We start from the raw sequence: 14,825 nt of genomic DNA, 5'->3' as shown, positions 1-14,825 counted from the left end.
CCGCTAGTCCTTGATGACCCGTGTGTACAGGAAGAGATGCTTCAGAGGCACCATGTGTTTATACAGATGTTTGTCCATGAGGGACTTTTGTTTGTGATTAACCACCAATCATGTGTTTTCTGCAAGGAAATTACACACTGAGAGTGGGTTCCAACCCTCAACATACTTGCTGGCTCAGGGAAATAAAACCAAGACACTGTTTGCAGAAACCTATAGCTGCTTTATTTTGCAATAACATTTAGGATAGGGCATGTTCTGCCATGAAGTTCCCTTGGTGACCTTTAGAAGATAAAGGGGGTGAAACACATCCTGAATCTGAATTCAGAAGTTATATATTACCCATTGAGGCTGGCATCCAGATAACCTCTGAATTATGCTGGCAAATTTCTTAACTATCTATGTTTTGGTTTACTCATCACTAAACTGGGGATAATGTTAGAACTTGCTTTATATGGTTGCTGAGAAGATGAAATGATATAAATAAAGCAGTTATACCAGTGCCTGGGATATACGGTGTGCTCAAGTAACTTGAGCCACTAATATGAATTATAACTTAGCTGTTATTATCAGCGGTTTATAAAATGTTCCAAAAGAAGAAATGTTGAACAACCTCTATCAAAAGTCTATTATCATTGCCACATTACAAGGGGCTGTTTAATGACTTCCACTGGTGAACAGATCCAAGTCCTTCAGACCCAAACATACAGGCAGGTGGAGGTGACCCAGAATATTTACACTCCTTGCTTTCAACATGCAGAGATCTAACCTGCGCTCAGACAAAAAGAAGAACCTACTTTAAATCAAGAACGTATTCACAAACCATGCATCTGTGCTTAGAAATATTAGGTGTAGGTATACCTGACCAGCCAGAATTTGCTTAAGAAAACAAAAAAGTAAAGTGTGAGTCACTTTGTCATGTTCAACTCTTTGCAATGACTCTGTAAATCCTCTTCCATAAAGACATAACTTGAACCAGAAAGTAAATATACATAACACTTAACGTTATAACCACAGAACAAAAGTGAGACCACCACAATTCATTTTTCTTATTATTGCTATTATTATGACATCCCAGAAAAAAAATTTCTAAGAACTTGACAAAATCCTTATTACATCTGGATTATGGACTAATCTGAGAAGAGCATCAGTCAGTTCGGTTGCTCGGCCCTGTCCGACTCTTTAAAACCCCATGGACTGCACCATGCCAGGCTTCTGTGTCCATCACCGACTCTCAGAGCTTGCTCAAACTCATGTCCATCGAGTCGGTGATACAGCAGCACAAAAAATAGAAAGCCGAAAGAAATGTGATCACCTCCTGGAACTATGGCAGTGAAATGATCAAGCTAGCATACAACGGGTTATCAAATTTAGCAGGAGAAATAAAAAAAAATAAAAAAGGCATAGTTAGTTGGGAAATATGCTTGTTTCAGTGAAGATCTTTGAGAATGAGCATTTATATGGGTAACATGTGGTCACTCATTACTTCACTGATGTTCCTTCATCTTTGGGTCTTACTGTGTGCCTGGCGTGTGGATACATCCTACTGCTGTTCATAGCTCAGAACTTGCGTCTGTGTTCAGGGATGAGTGATAAAAATGGTGGCCAGCTGTCTGCAACTTCCAGTGAAAAACATTTTTGTGTATATGTATGTGTAGGGCTTCCCTGGTGCCTCAGTGGTAAAGAATCCACCTGCATTGCAATTCAGGAGACGCAGGTTTAATTCCCTTGTCAGGAAGATCCCCTGGAGAAGGAAATGGCAATCCACTCCAGTATTCTTGCCTGGGAAATCCCAAGGACAGAGGAGCCTGGCGGGCTACAGTCCATGGGGTGGCAAGGAGTCAGACACGACTTAGTGACCAAACCACCACAACAACAATGTATATGCACATGCTTGTAGCCCCAAGTCAATGAAAGATTATTTATCTAAAAGGCGCTTCACCATTGTGGATCATTCAGGAGCTATCAATCAATTTAACAAAAACTCATAATTAAGCCACAAAGCTGGGCTTTAGTATACTGTTTTATTTTTTAATATTTATTTTTATTTACTTATTTGGCTGCACCAGGTCTTAACTGAGGCATATGGTATGTGTTCTCTGATCAGGGATCGAACCCAGGCCCCCTGCATTGGGAGCACGGAGCCTTAAAGCCACTGGACCACCAGGAAAGTCCATTTAGTACACTGTTTTAGTGACACTTATTTCATTGACTGTTCCTGCTTTCGTGACCTTCATGAGCTCAGTGCTAATGCTATCTCTGTCTATACGTATATTTATGTTTATTTCATCTGTATCTCTATCTACAAACCTATATATCTATGAATGGTGGTGGTGGTGGTGATGTTTAGCCGCTAAGTTGTGTCCGACTCTTTGTGATCCCATGGACTGCAGCCTGCCAGGCTCCTCTGTTCATAGGATTTTCCAGGCAAGAATACTGGATGGTGGCCATTTCCTCCTCTGGGGGATCTACCCAACCCAGGGATTGAACCCACGTCTACTTTATGGGCAGGCAGATTCTTAACCGTTGAGACACCAAGGAAGCCCCCATGTATCTGTGAATATATCCATCTCTCTATCCATCTATCTATAGACAGACTATTCAACTGACTCAGAGGTTTATGGTCCCATCATGGCAGGGACTCTGTGAGGCACACCAGGGCTGGTTTTGAGCATGTACATCCCTGATAACTACTTCACAGGAAACACAACTTCAGGGTTCTGAGCTTGGCTCAGCCATGCTTCACGGTGCCATTTTTAAATTTAATGATATGTACTCCTTGAAGATGATACTGATGAGATTCCAATGTGACCTTGACAGTGGGTCCAAATACTCTGTGTTAGAAGTGTTAAATGCCAGGAGGGAACTGCCTTCTGATCTCACAGTGTAGGGGAGGGACCAGTGGTCGTGGACTACGTGCTACTGGACTACTTACTGTCAATGTCCCTTTCAGATATGTTCACAACTCATAGACCACCATGAGGGAGAAACACACTTAGGGAGGATTGTGCACTCTTTCCTCTCTAAGATGCACTGTGAATAATGTACACTTATACAGAAACAGCAAAATTATTTGGGGAGACAGTAAATGGCCACCGCTGGACAGCATGGGGACAGTCTATAATGGCTACAGCAAATCTGTTTAATTATTGCAAAATCATGAAACAAACATCTTAAATCAAACAGAGCATGGTCAGAAGGCCAGAGGAGCACACCCTTATCACACTCTTAAGGCCTATTAAGTAAATTATGTTTTAAAAAATTTCAATCAGAGTCATTTCACTAAATAACACGTACATATTCAGTGCTCGTTGTGTGTTAACGATTAGGAAAATGACCACAATCAAGTCAAGGGCTTCCTGGTCTGAAAAGGAAATGATGTACGTCAACAGGGAACAGTATAATGAGTCCAACTTTAAACTGCCATTGTGGGGACACGCCTAGGAATGTGGAGGCGCCGCATCAGTTATCTGGCTATGAATAGGGACAATAAGGCCCGGTAAAAGAGGTGACATGTGAACTGAGACTTGATGAACATGTACCCACCTGGACAACATGGGAAAAATTACACCAAATACACTAAACTTGGGTTGGGTACAGAGGGTGAATAAGCCCATTCCCTCCTCTTGCAGACAATCTCATGTACTTCCAGTTCTGTGTCCAAACTAAAAGTAGGTTTTTCTGAGCTAGTTTTCAAAATCATCCATCCATCCACCCATTCACCCATCCAACAAATAATTATTGACAGCTTTTATGTCTCAGGTCATTCTCTATGCCTGAAGATGGAGCAGTGATCAAAACAGGCAAAAATCCCTGACCTCGTGGAGCTTACAATTTTGGGCAGAGCAGAAATGATACAAACGGTGGGGATGGTCAGGGGAGAAGGGAAGGTCAAGGCACTGAACCCTGCAAGACTCCAATGGCTGTAGGGCAGGGAGTCGAGCAGTCAAGGTAAATGGCCAGAGATGTGGGAGTCACTCCAGAGAATGGCGGTGTCCTGAAACCAGATGGAGCAAGTGCTTCAAGGAGCTGAGAGGGATGGATTATACCATAGGAATGCTGCTGACCCTGACTGGCAGGGGTGATGCTGACAATATCATCCCCTGGATTCGGCAACATGGTGGCGACAGGTAGTCTTAAAGAGGCAGGACTGATGGAAGGACTCAGTTGTCCAAGTGGGTTCAAAAGGAAGTGGAAACACAGGAATTTAGGATAATAAATACAAACAAATGCTTTCAAGCAGTTTTTCTGTAAAGAGAAGAAGAGAATGGGCTCATAGTTGGAGAGGAAATTCAGATCAACAGGTCACTTTTTTTTTTTAATGGTAGATGTTTGCATTCCTATTGGAAAGATCCAGCAGAGAGGGGAAAATAAAAACTGATGATGCAGGAAAGAAAGGGAAAAACTGTTTAAGTACTGTCTTAAAGTAGGAGAGAAAGAATGGGATATTCATACCCAAGTTGGAGTCTTGGTCTCAAGAAGAATCGATCAGAGTGGCCAACAGGTGGGACGTGTGATTGGCCAAGCTGGGCAGGTGCCTCACCTTCAAACCATCACTGTAGCACGAAGGTGACTTTCTGGGGAAGCAGGAAGAACCTTTCTCAAAGGTATACGACCACCGAGCTGCGAGCAAGGCAGTCATCTCCCGCCCCCTACCAAAAAAAAATTCTCAACAATAAACAGCTTGGACGCACCCACCTAATTCCTCAGCACTGGAAATGGAAGATCTGTTCACTATTTTTAGACACTATTATATGAAAATATGATGGTATTTACTTCCCAGAATCTACTGACCATCTTTCCAACCTTGGCTTTGGTTTAACCAAGAGTGGTTACTGCCCAAGCTTGAGGCAAAAGCAAACGAAACAAAATGACTCTGCTCCCTTTGTGGCCTGGGAGGCTCAAAGAGACACAAACACACATGCAAGCCACATGAAAGGCTCCAGCGGAGAAAACATGGGCTGATTAGCTTTGCGACCCTGCAGCTATAGAAGCCTCTCCAGTACTGTGATCTGCAGACCACAAACAGGAAAACCTCAAGTCCATGAAATCCAAAAATCCAAACACAGGGTCATTTGTATGCCCTTAGGAGAGTTCTGCCAGAAAAGATCTCACACACAGTTTAATCAAGGGGCAGTGTAGTCACAGGCACACGTAAACCTTCAAACCCAAGCAATTAACCCCCCACACAGATATCTGCCCCTCTAGTGGGTGTCTGAGAATGAACAGTACACATGGGCCATTCCCAGGGAGAAAAGGATTCTAAACCTCAGCACACATCTGTGACTCACAAATATTTATAGTAGTCACAGAGCCGGGACAATAACATACGTGCAGAAACTCACCCAAACAAACAAGTTTCAAAGGCCAAAATCCCAACAGGGAAGAGAATAGGAGACAAAGCAAGGCTTCCCCATTCGGATGCCTTCAAATGTGAACAATGGAAGCACACAGCTCTGCTCCCAGTGAACCTGGCTCATGTGGATTGAGATACATATGACAAAACAGATCAGATCTGCATGGGGCCTTTCCAGATTGCTGCCCGGACAATGGGCAAGAATAATAAGATGTGGAGGCCACAGCTTTAGTATTCCAGACATTATTGAGACTGACAGGCTAAATCTTGATCCCCAAAGGGAACCACTCAGCATGTTTAAACAAGGGATGTACCTTGTGTCAATAACATACTTAGAGATGCACTGAAAATATCATAAAATAGAATTTCTATCAGCACAACAGCCCCAACTGAAACACTGACAGCGGAACTCAGAATTTACCAGCCAAGAAATGTAGAAAACGAAGGAAACACGGAGACTTGAGCTGGGGTTCGACATCGCCAAAGCCAGGTTCAACTCCATCTCCAAAACGGAAGTCCAGCTAATTCCCTATCTTTTGGAACTTACAAAATTATGAAACCATCATCGAAAGCACATGATAATTAACAACTAAATTAATACGTTAGGTGAGTGCTCTAAACTCAACAAGCAAAGACATCAACCAATACACACAAGATTCCGTCAGTCCTGCCTTGGTCTTTCAGACACACCACAGACTATTTTGGTGAAAATCAAAAGTTATGTACAAAAATGAAACAAGGGGAAAAACACTAACATATGACTTAATAACGCTCAACATAATGAGTTAATGACAGGACTGAGCGTGTGCACCTAAGCACACCTGCACACACACACATACACATACATATTTGGTTCATAAAGGGCCAATACCCTCAACCCCAGAGATGACCTGTTTAGAGTCTGGGATACACCAAGGTGTGCTCTAACAGACTTTGTAACACATAGGCACTTGAATGCAGAGATAGTATGAGTGTCATTTTAAGATGAATGCAATTAATATTAAGTATATTATTCAGCAACCTGCTTTTTCCGATTAAAGGTACCACACCTAGCTTTGCAATACTTTTATAATCTAAATTTTGCTTTTCATATCATTGCTATTAAGGTGCAGAACACTTTTCCATTACTTGTAGAAGAAGTACCGAGACCAGTAGCTCTGGAAAAAGGTATATCCTCAAAAGTTATACAACATCAGGCTCACATACTTGCTACAATTACTTACTTCTGTGAATGAAGCAATGAACAACTAGGACAGGTTCCTGCTTAAACTCCTTCAAGAACACATATTAACTGGTTTTCCTTTAACCTTCTTGTTAGATGATAAACAGTAAGGTAGAGAGTCTAGCAGGCCTTGAAGTGTCAGACGTAACCTTTCGTAGGAAAAAGCTTAAAAAAATGAAGCCGCACCTCATCTGATGTATGTGCCAAAGACGGTTGCCGTGTAACCCCATGATTTAAGTATGTCAATCTTGTTCACACTTGTCTCGTAAACATCTGCTTTTGATCAGAATAAAGGATGAAGATTTGATACCAGAATACTTCTGTACAATGTAATTATAAGACAGCCCCCAAGATAATTGCACGATTGCCCTGATATGTATAAGGTATACATATTAGGAGTATATACATAGAAGCATGTATGCTTACTCAGTCGTATCCGACTCTTCCCCACCCCATGGACTGTGGCCCGCCAGGCTCCTCTGCCCATGGAATTTTCCAGGCAAAATGGGGTGCCAATTCTACTGCAGAGGATCTTCCCAACCAGGGACTGAACCCAGGTCTCCTGTGTCTCCTGCATTGGCAGGAGGATTCCTTACCACTGAGCCACCTGGGAAGCCCAGCAGCAGGTATAAGGCTACCAAATAAAAATGTCACATTTAGGAATTATATGGAGACCAAAATAGGAAATGCTATCTGAACTTCTTTGGTAAATGAGCTAGACATTCTAGATTACCAACATCATCTTAATCAGGCCCTCCTTTGAGCAAAGCTGTAGTCTAGGTGCTTGGGCTCGGACTAATACACTCTGGGCATACTGACTGTGACACACACTGAACACCAAATGCAGCCATGCCAAGGAGCAGGTTTTTGCAATTACAGTAGACTTTGTTCAAAGTGGCTTATGATTAAATTCTGAGCATCCAAGATAAATTTTATTAAGGGACTCATACCTACTGGCCACTAAAACACTCTCACTCTCTACATGGGATCTCGGAGCACTGCCTGTAGATCAAGGTTCAATAAACTATAGTCATGTGGGACAAGTCCAGCTCAGCTTGACACCTGTATTTGTAAATTTATATATATCATCTGTGGCTGCTTTAGGCTACAACACAGAGCTGAGCTGGTACAAGATAATGATGATGATGACATGATAGAGATGACATGGCCAACGAATCCTAAAATGTTTCCTATATCACCCATTTCAGAAAAAGTTTACTATCTCTTGATAGAGACTGCTGTTCAAAAAATTGATTTCTTATTATTTAACATGAGCTTTGAGGATCTAAGTATTTCCAGAACAGAATAAAAGCATGTCTGTCCTTATTATCAGGAGGCACGCTTAGTGCTAAGAGGTCGTACTGGATTAGGGTTAAGAACATGGGTTCACACCCCAGCCCTCCCTCTGATCACTTGTGAGATCTTGAGCCCATTACTTCACTTCTCTGCACTTTCAGTTTCTCTCTAGAAGCTTGCTCATTCTTTCACTGCCTTTCTGGACAGCAGAGATAAGTGATGCTCACAACCATCATGGTACCTCAATCTATGAAATTGCTGGCTTCTTCATTTCCCATTTGAGTGTCCGACTTACCAAGGAGGAAAGGGGTGGAGCGTGTCCTCGACCATGTATCACACGAAGGATCCACAGCCACTCGGGTGGTTTAGCCCAACTCTCACACACCAATGCTTCAACAAAGAAAAGGGGGGGGGGTGGAACAGAGATTACATTAATCCATTTGAAAAGAGGCCATGGTCATTGCTTATCGATTCTAGAAAGTTCCATGAATCCCCTGCACAACCAGCTGCATTGACAGTGTAAGGCTTAGCACAGAGCAACTTGGAAATCACAACGTGACAGCCCTAATCCCATACCAATGGACTCCTTTCCTCAGAAAAGGAGAAACAAAAATTCAAATATCATTAATACAGAAAAACAAATCTCATAAAACAACCAAAAGGACCATTGCACACCTATTTAAATTACTTTAAGCAGTTTGAGCATCAGATTCCAATTGTGTGAATTTACCCATTTTTATGATGGGTCTTTCATTCTGTTTTTGGAAATACATAGTACCTTAAGTAATGCATTTGAAAAATAGGAGATGAAGTCAGAAGGTATACAGTAAACTATACTAGATTCAGAACTTGTGTTTTTATTTACATATTAATTTATTTGATGCACAATATGAGATTTTTTTTCAACAGAAATTGTAAACCATAAAAGCAATTCACATTACTAAAACCAAGTTATCCAATCTGCTCATTCAATGTAACAAATAAATAAAATCCTGAAAGCTTAATACACAATATGATGAAAGATGACTGTAAAGCACTAGCTTCTCCAGACCCACATACGACAGAAATTAAAGAAATGGGTTACTTTCCATTTCTTATTCAAAAAAGAAATTTCTCCATTACTAGTTAAGGGTGTCTACTACTTCAACTACTACATTTTGGGGCTCATGCTTTTCCTGTTGTCCTAGTTGTCGTAGTTTCTTTCTACTCACTGTAGTCCATGGCTTCTGGCTGCCATAAACCTCAAACACACTGAGGTCGCCTATGCCAAGACTTCCCAGGTGGCAAAGTGGTAAAGAATCCGCCTGCCAATGCAGGAGACACAAAAGATGGAAGTTCAATTCCTGGGTCAGGAAGATCCCCTGGAGTAGCAAATAGCAACCCATTCCAGTATTCTTGCCTGGAAAATTCCATGAAGAGAGGAGGCTGGTGAGCTAAAGTCTATGGGGTGACATGGAGTCAGACATGACTGAGTGACTGACTGATAGTTTATGCCTATCCCAACATGAACACTTGGGCAGCAGCCGAGAATAATGACAAGAAAATGGGGAGAGAAGCTTCCAGAACATTCTGAAACATTCTGGCTGTCCCTCTATGCAATGATTCCCACATCGTCTACTTAGTGATTATCTAAAGGCCATCTGCCTGCAGAAGGACAACTGAATTACAGCATCCGGAAATTTATATAATTTTCTATCTGTTGAAATGCCATTTGAAAGTCCTGAGGTTCAGAGGTGACAACGTCTCTCCATGAGGCTCTCTGCCTCCATTAGGCATCTTCATGGGGAGTGAGGGGGCAACCCAGAGTAAAATATTCAGATGTGCCCAGGGAGGCACCCACAGCCCAGGTGCACTCATGCACTGCACATTGCTGATTCCTTGAGGTCCCAGCTGAGTCTTTGGAAGTCTGTGACTTCATCCTTTGGAAAGGAGGAGGTGCAGATGTAAATCTTCGAGGCCAAAAAAGGAGGAAGGGAGCTCTCCCCAAGGTAAGAAGGCATACTCGGCCCAGGAAAAATTCCTAGGAGCGGCCAATTCCTTTCCCACAACACCAGTAATATCTCCTTTGGGTGTGGCAACAAATATGTTAGTTGGGACTTCTTGACTAAACAACTTGAATACAGTAACATCCTCTCTTGATCTATTTTACAATTAGTACCAAAATTTCTTTGCATTTGGTTATCTCTTAATCAAAATTTAACTGATAAAGTTGGATAGGCCCACTGGTTATTGCCATGAAGGTCCAGCAATTCCTAAAGATTTCCATGTGTCAGAATTAAGTTAAAAATGAGAGGTGATAATTAGGTCTGAAGGCTGAGTTCTCCCATCCTTCCTCAGTGAGATCGTAAATTAGCTGACATAGGCCCTCGGCTAAGACATCCAAGAGTCACACCTACAGAGAATGGCTATCCTCTTAAAAGGCAAAAGTGATGGAGGCCAAATAGGACTTTGAAAGGATCCAGAATTGTTGACACGACCACGCAACAAATACTGCAGGAGGTGAACTTTCCGGCTGAATCCAGGCAGGGACGGCCTGCATCCTGGACAGCCAGATGTGCCAGACTCAACCTCAGACTTAAAAGCAAGGCCCTTCCTTGTGAAAAGGCAACACTTAAGGGACAGAATGCCCAGAGAGTTCACACAGCTTTGGGGGACAATAGAACGCCCTTTAGAATCTGAAATCTAAACAAGAAACTAGTTCCAACAGCAAGATTCGGGACACACACCCTGAAAGGTTTTAACGATGCTTGCAGTTACATCAACAGTGAAAAAGGCATTTTACCACCTTAGCCCATGATAGCCACGCAAACAACACCAGGACCTCCTACTCCTGAGGGTCAACCGTTGCCTGGGTAGATGTGCCACCCTCTAAAGCAGGAGTCCTCAACCCCTGTGCCGTGGACCAGTACTGGTCCTAACCTGTTAAGAACCAGGCTGCCGAACAGGAGGTGAGTGGCAGGTGAGTAAATGAAGCTTCATCGATATTTACAGCAGCTCTCCAGCACTTGCATTACTGCCTGAGTCCTGCCTCCTGTCAGATCAGCAGTGGCATTAGATTCTCGTAGGAGCACGAACTCTACCGTGCTTGAATCATCCGGAAACCACACCCCTCCACCTCTGGGCCACGGAAAACCTGTCTTCCATGAAACCAGTCCTCGGTGACAAAAAGGTTGAGGATCGCTGCTCTAAAGGAATATACACCATTCAACAGGACACCCACGTGCGCAGAGCAGTGTAGGCTCAGGCTTGGAAACCACAGCAACAAAGCAGTGACCTTGAATAGGCTAAGCTGAAGTCACAAATATCAGCCCCTTTGGGTCTGGATGCTGGGCTCTCTCATCCTCCCCCAGTGAGGTCATAAATTAGCTGATATATAAACTAACTCACTGACATATTTTTCTAGAAAACTGAAAAAAAATTCCAAAGGTAAAGAAGCTACAAAGTCTCAGAGGGTCATCTCTGACTGAAGTTGGAGTATTTTTAAGTGGCTATTTATTATAACTATTCATTAAATAAGAAATTGCTTATGTTTTATTAAAATACAAACGTCTCCATTTGACTCAATTCCATATTTTCCTTTAGCTGAATATCAACTATAGTAGAAACAGCTCCTAAGTGCTCGGTCTCATGATTCTCAATTAGGGCCTTGCCATGGACAATACTGCCACTGTGAACACATGTCCAGGGCGATCCCCTGTCACACTCTGTGATTCACAAACAAGAAACCTTTCCTAGAAGTGGTACCTGTAGCCACCTTCACAAGTTCATAAAATCATCTCTAAATTAAAATACATATGTAAAATTTAAACATCAATTAGCACTAAGTATCCATCAGAAGCCTCCCAGGTGGCCAGGTGGTAAAGAACCCACTTGCCAACGTAGGAGATGCAGGAGATGCGGGTTCGATTCCTGGACATGGAAGACCCCCCCTAGAGGAGAAAATGGCAACCCACTCCAGTATTCTTGCCTGGAAAATTCCATGGACAGAGGAGTCTGGCGGGGTACAGTCCATTGGGTTGCAAAGAGTCGGACGTGACTGAGCAACTGAGTATACAGGAGCACATCCTTGAGAACACGGTTTTCTGTTAAAATATGTAAACTTCCCCATGTGGCTTACAGTGAGATAAAAGGTGGATTGAAATATTTTCCTAGAAACAAAAGGTCTGCTGAGCAGTGGTTTTTATATTCTAAAGATACAAGAGAGAAATTAAAATTTCAGGCCAATCTAAAGAGCTCCATTTAGAAATAGCACCACAGTAACCACAGTAAAATCACAGGAAATAAGGTGACAATGGGCAAGACCACCTGGCTTCATAAGGATGTTTAACAGAATCATGGAAAGAAACACCATGAGGTGCAAGCTCAGAAGACCCATAAGTGGTTGGGCTAGGGTTTCCCAGGTTCCGAGAATTTTACCGCTTCATTGAGAGACATCCCATCATCAGTCGGTTGGGCAGTGGGCCACCAAGCACAGTGTCCCCCTCTGGCCTTGCATGGTGGGTGGCTAGCAGATAAAGCAAGAACTGATTCTCTTCTCAAGAGCTCACACAAGATTTGTCTGCTACACAATTCACCAAATACTATGAAATGGGAGGAAACGGAGGTACTACCACCGAATGAACGAGTCAAGGCCTGGAAGCTGAAAGCAGCTCTGGTAAGACCGGAAAGCAGGACCGGAGGGCAGCGAGGATCACAGATGGGAAGCTGGCCTCATGCTCAAGTTTGTGGAGGAAAGCAAGGAAGGAAACCAGAGAATGGGCGCCGGGTTGGAGACTGAGGAGCAAATGGATGGTCTGCCTCACTTCCCGAGTCACTCTACGTGGCCAACCAGACACTTTGCTGCATCACAGTTGAGTACAGATGTGCTGAAAACTGACACATGCGACGCCCTAGTCACGTGGAAGGGTCCTATCCTCAAGGAATTCGCCCTCGGCTTCCCCCGAATCAGAAATGATTTCTTTAGTAACCAGCTAATTCGTTTCCGTACAAATAATGCCACTTCTTGATCAAGACCATTTAGTAAAACAAATCTCTCTCATAATTATCTCGCCTACATTTAGAAAAGACAAGTACCGAATGTCACAATTTCGCTTCTTTAAATCTCTGGCTGTCTTTGGGCCAGAGTAGGAACACCGGGAGACCTTCAGCCCTAGCAATGGCTGAGGCTTCAAGGACAGTGGGCCCTCAGGTGGGAACACAGGACCTTACGTCTGGGTCGTTTCATGACACAATCACCTAGCCCTGAGACCAGCAGAAGTAAACCCTACCTCCTGGAACAGAAGAACAGGCACTTCTGAAAGTGACATCCAAGGAGTAAGATGCACAAGAAAGAGACATAAGCTTCCTGTCGGAGGCTTCACATCCAGATCCACCGCAAGGCTCCTCTCTCCATCCGATAGTTGTCACCGTGAAATGTGATGTTTACAAATATTAGACACAGCTGAGGCCTACAGAAGACGGAAGGCAGAAATTGGCTATTTCATTTCTCAAAGTGTTGACTAATCCTAACAACATTTGGGAAAAAAGAGACCTGATTGTTTTTCATTTTGGCTTCTGGTAGATCATCCTTTGGTGAGTATTTAAAGCTGGTAGGAACTGGTGACCCTGGAATGAATACACTGCCTCAGTAACTGAAACAAAGCCGGGATAAAAAATACTTCCTATGCTTCTGTTCCTACGAAAGACAATGAGATGTGTTCTGAGTTTCCAGGAGGCATGGGAATTGAGGGAAAGAGAGGGCAAAAATGACATCTTTATTCAAGCAAAAATGTCCAAAACTAAGCGACTGCTCAAAATGAGCAATTTCTAAGATCAGCTCACTAAGGATGCCAATGTCCCTGAATAGTGACCACTTTCTTCTTTCTGCCGCCATGTGCCAAATTTTCAAAGGGCAGCCTCACTTTTCAGGCAGGCAATTTTGAAGCACTTGCACAAGTGGTTAATTTGCATGGGCAATTGGCCTCTCGGCTTTCATTTTGACAGTTAAATTGATCGGTCCTTTGTAGACTAGAATCTCAGGACCCAGAAAGAGAAGGATGTCTGAGGCTTTTTGAAAAATGTGGTCTCTCAATTCCTATTTATTCAGAACAACACATTCAACAAGACTTGCCCTGTAAGCAGTAGCTTGCCCATACAAAAGGGATTCAAGATCCAACTCGAGATCGAAATTTGAGATTTAATTCTAAGATCAACATTTAAGGCTAAAAAACTTAACTATTGCTGTTACTTCCCATTAAAGCAAACAGGACAGGTTTGGGTTCTTAAATCAGCTCTTTGGTCATTACATAGGAAGACGGCACTGTTATAGATTAAACTCACACCTGCCACCAAAACCTTCCCAGGATGAAGCTGAACTAAGGCAGACAAAGGTCTCAAGCATGCGCATGAAGGAGGCATGTGGTATTTGTCCCTGGAAAGATGGCAGACTGTGAAAATCACAGTGAATTGTTGGTGAAATGGCAATGGGATAAATCATTCAGAAAACCATTTTCTGAAAGAAAGAACAGATAGAAGCTTTTTAGAAGTCTCTAGCTACAAAGGATGCTCTCTCACCAATTCAGCAGAGAAATGGAAAGATGTCCCAATCAGATTAGGACAAACCCACACAAGCCAATTCATATGCATGCTGGGCTGTGTCATTTCTGGCTTCTCAATACCTTCATTTATTTTATTAATATGTGTCCAGACTTTAATGCTGCTGTTTTACATGAGATAACAGCGATCTGGGCCAAATTGTGTTTTGAATTAAAAGTGAAACTACGCTCTTGTTTTTTGGCTTAAACCCAGCAAACGCAGTGAAATCATTTCATTTCTCCAAAGGCATGAAGGATAAATGGGCATTTTAAACCTGCTGAAAATAGTTCCAATGACCTATTGGGTCTTCCATTGTCAAAGGTGGGCTCCAAGACTAAGAAAAGAAGATAACTCATCTCTTTGTTCCTGCAACAGGTCAAG

General features: G+C 42.7%; 1 protein-coding gene across 5 annotated transcripts in view; it reads right to left on the bottom strand.

Annotated features, from left to right (window-relative positions):
- SEMA5A (semaphorin 5A) overlaps positions 1-14,825 on the bottom strand; it is a 521,440-nt gene that overhangs the window by 390,138 nt on the left and 116,477 nt on the right. For all 5 annotated transcript variants that reach the window (XM_081521332.1, XM_081521329.1, XM_081521334.1 and 2 more), the window contains exon 2: positions 8,167-8,261. The gene's annotated coding sequence lies outside the window, so the exon portion shown is untranslated. The remainder of the gene's footprint in view (positions 1-8,166; positions 8,262-14,825) is intronic.

This window comes from Giraffa tippelskirchi, chromosome 8 (assembly GCF_054371585.1).
Source record: "Giraffa tippelskirchi isolate mGirTip1 chromosome 8, T2T-mGirTip1v1.2.pri, whole genome shotgun sequence".
NCBI classification, from domain to species: domain Eukaryota; kingdom Metazoa; phylum Chordata; class Mammalia; order Artiodactyla; family Giraffidae; genus Giraffa; species Giraffa tippelskirchi.
This window is presented reverse-complemented; position numbering and strand designations above follow the sequence as displayed.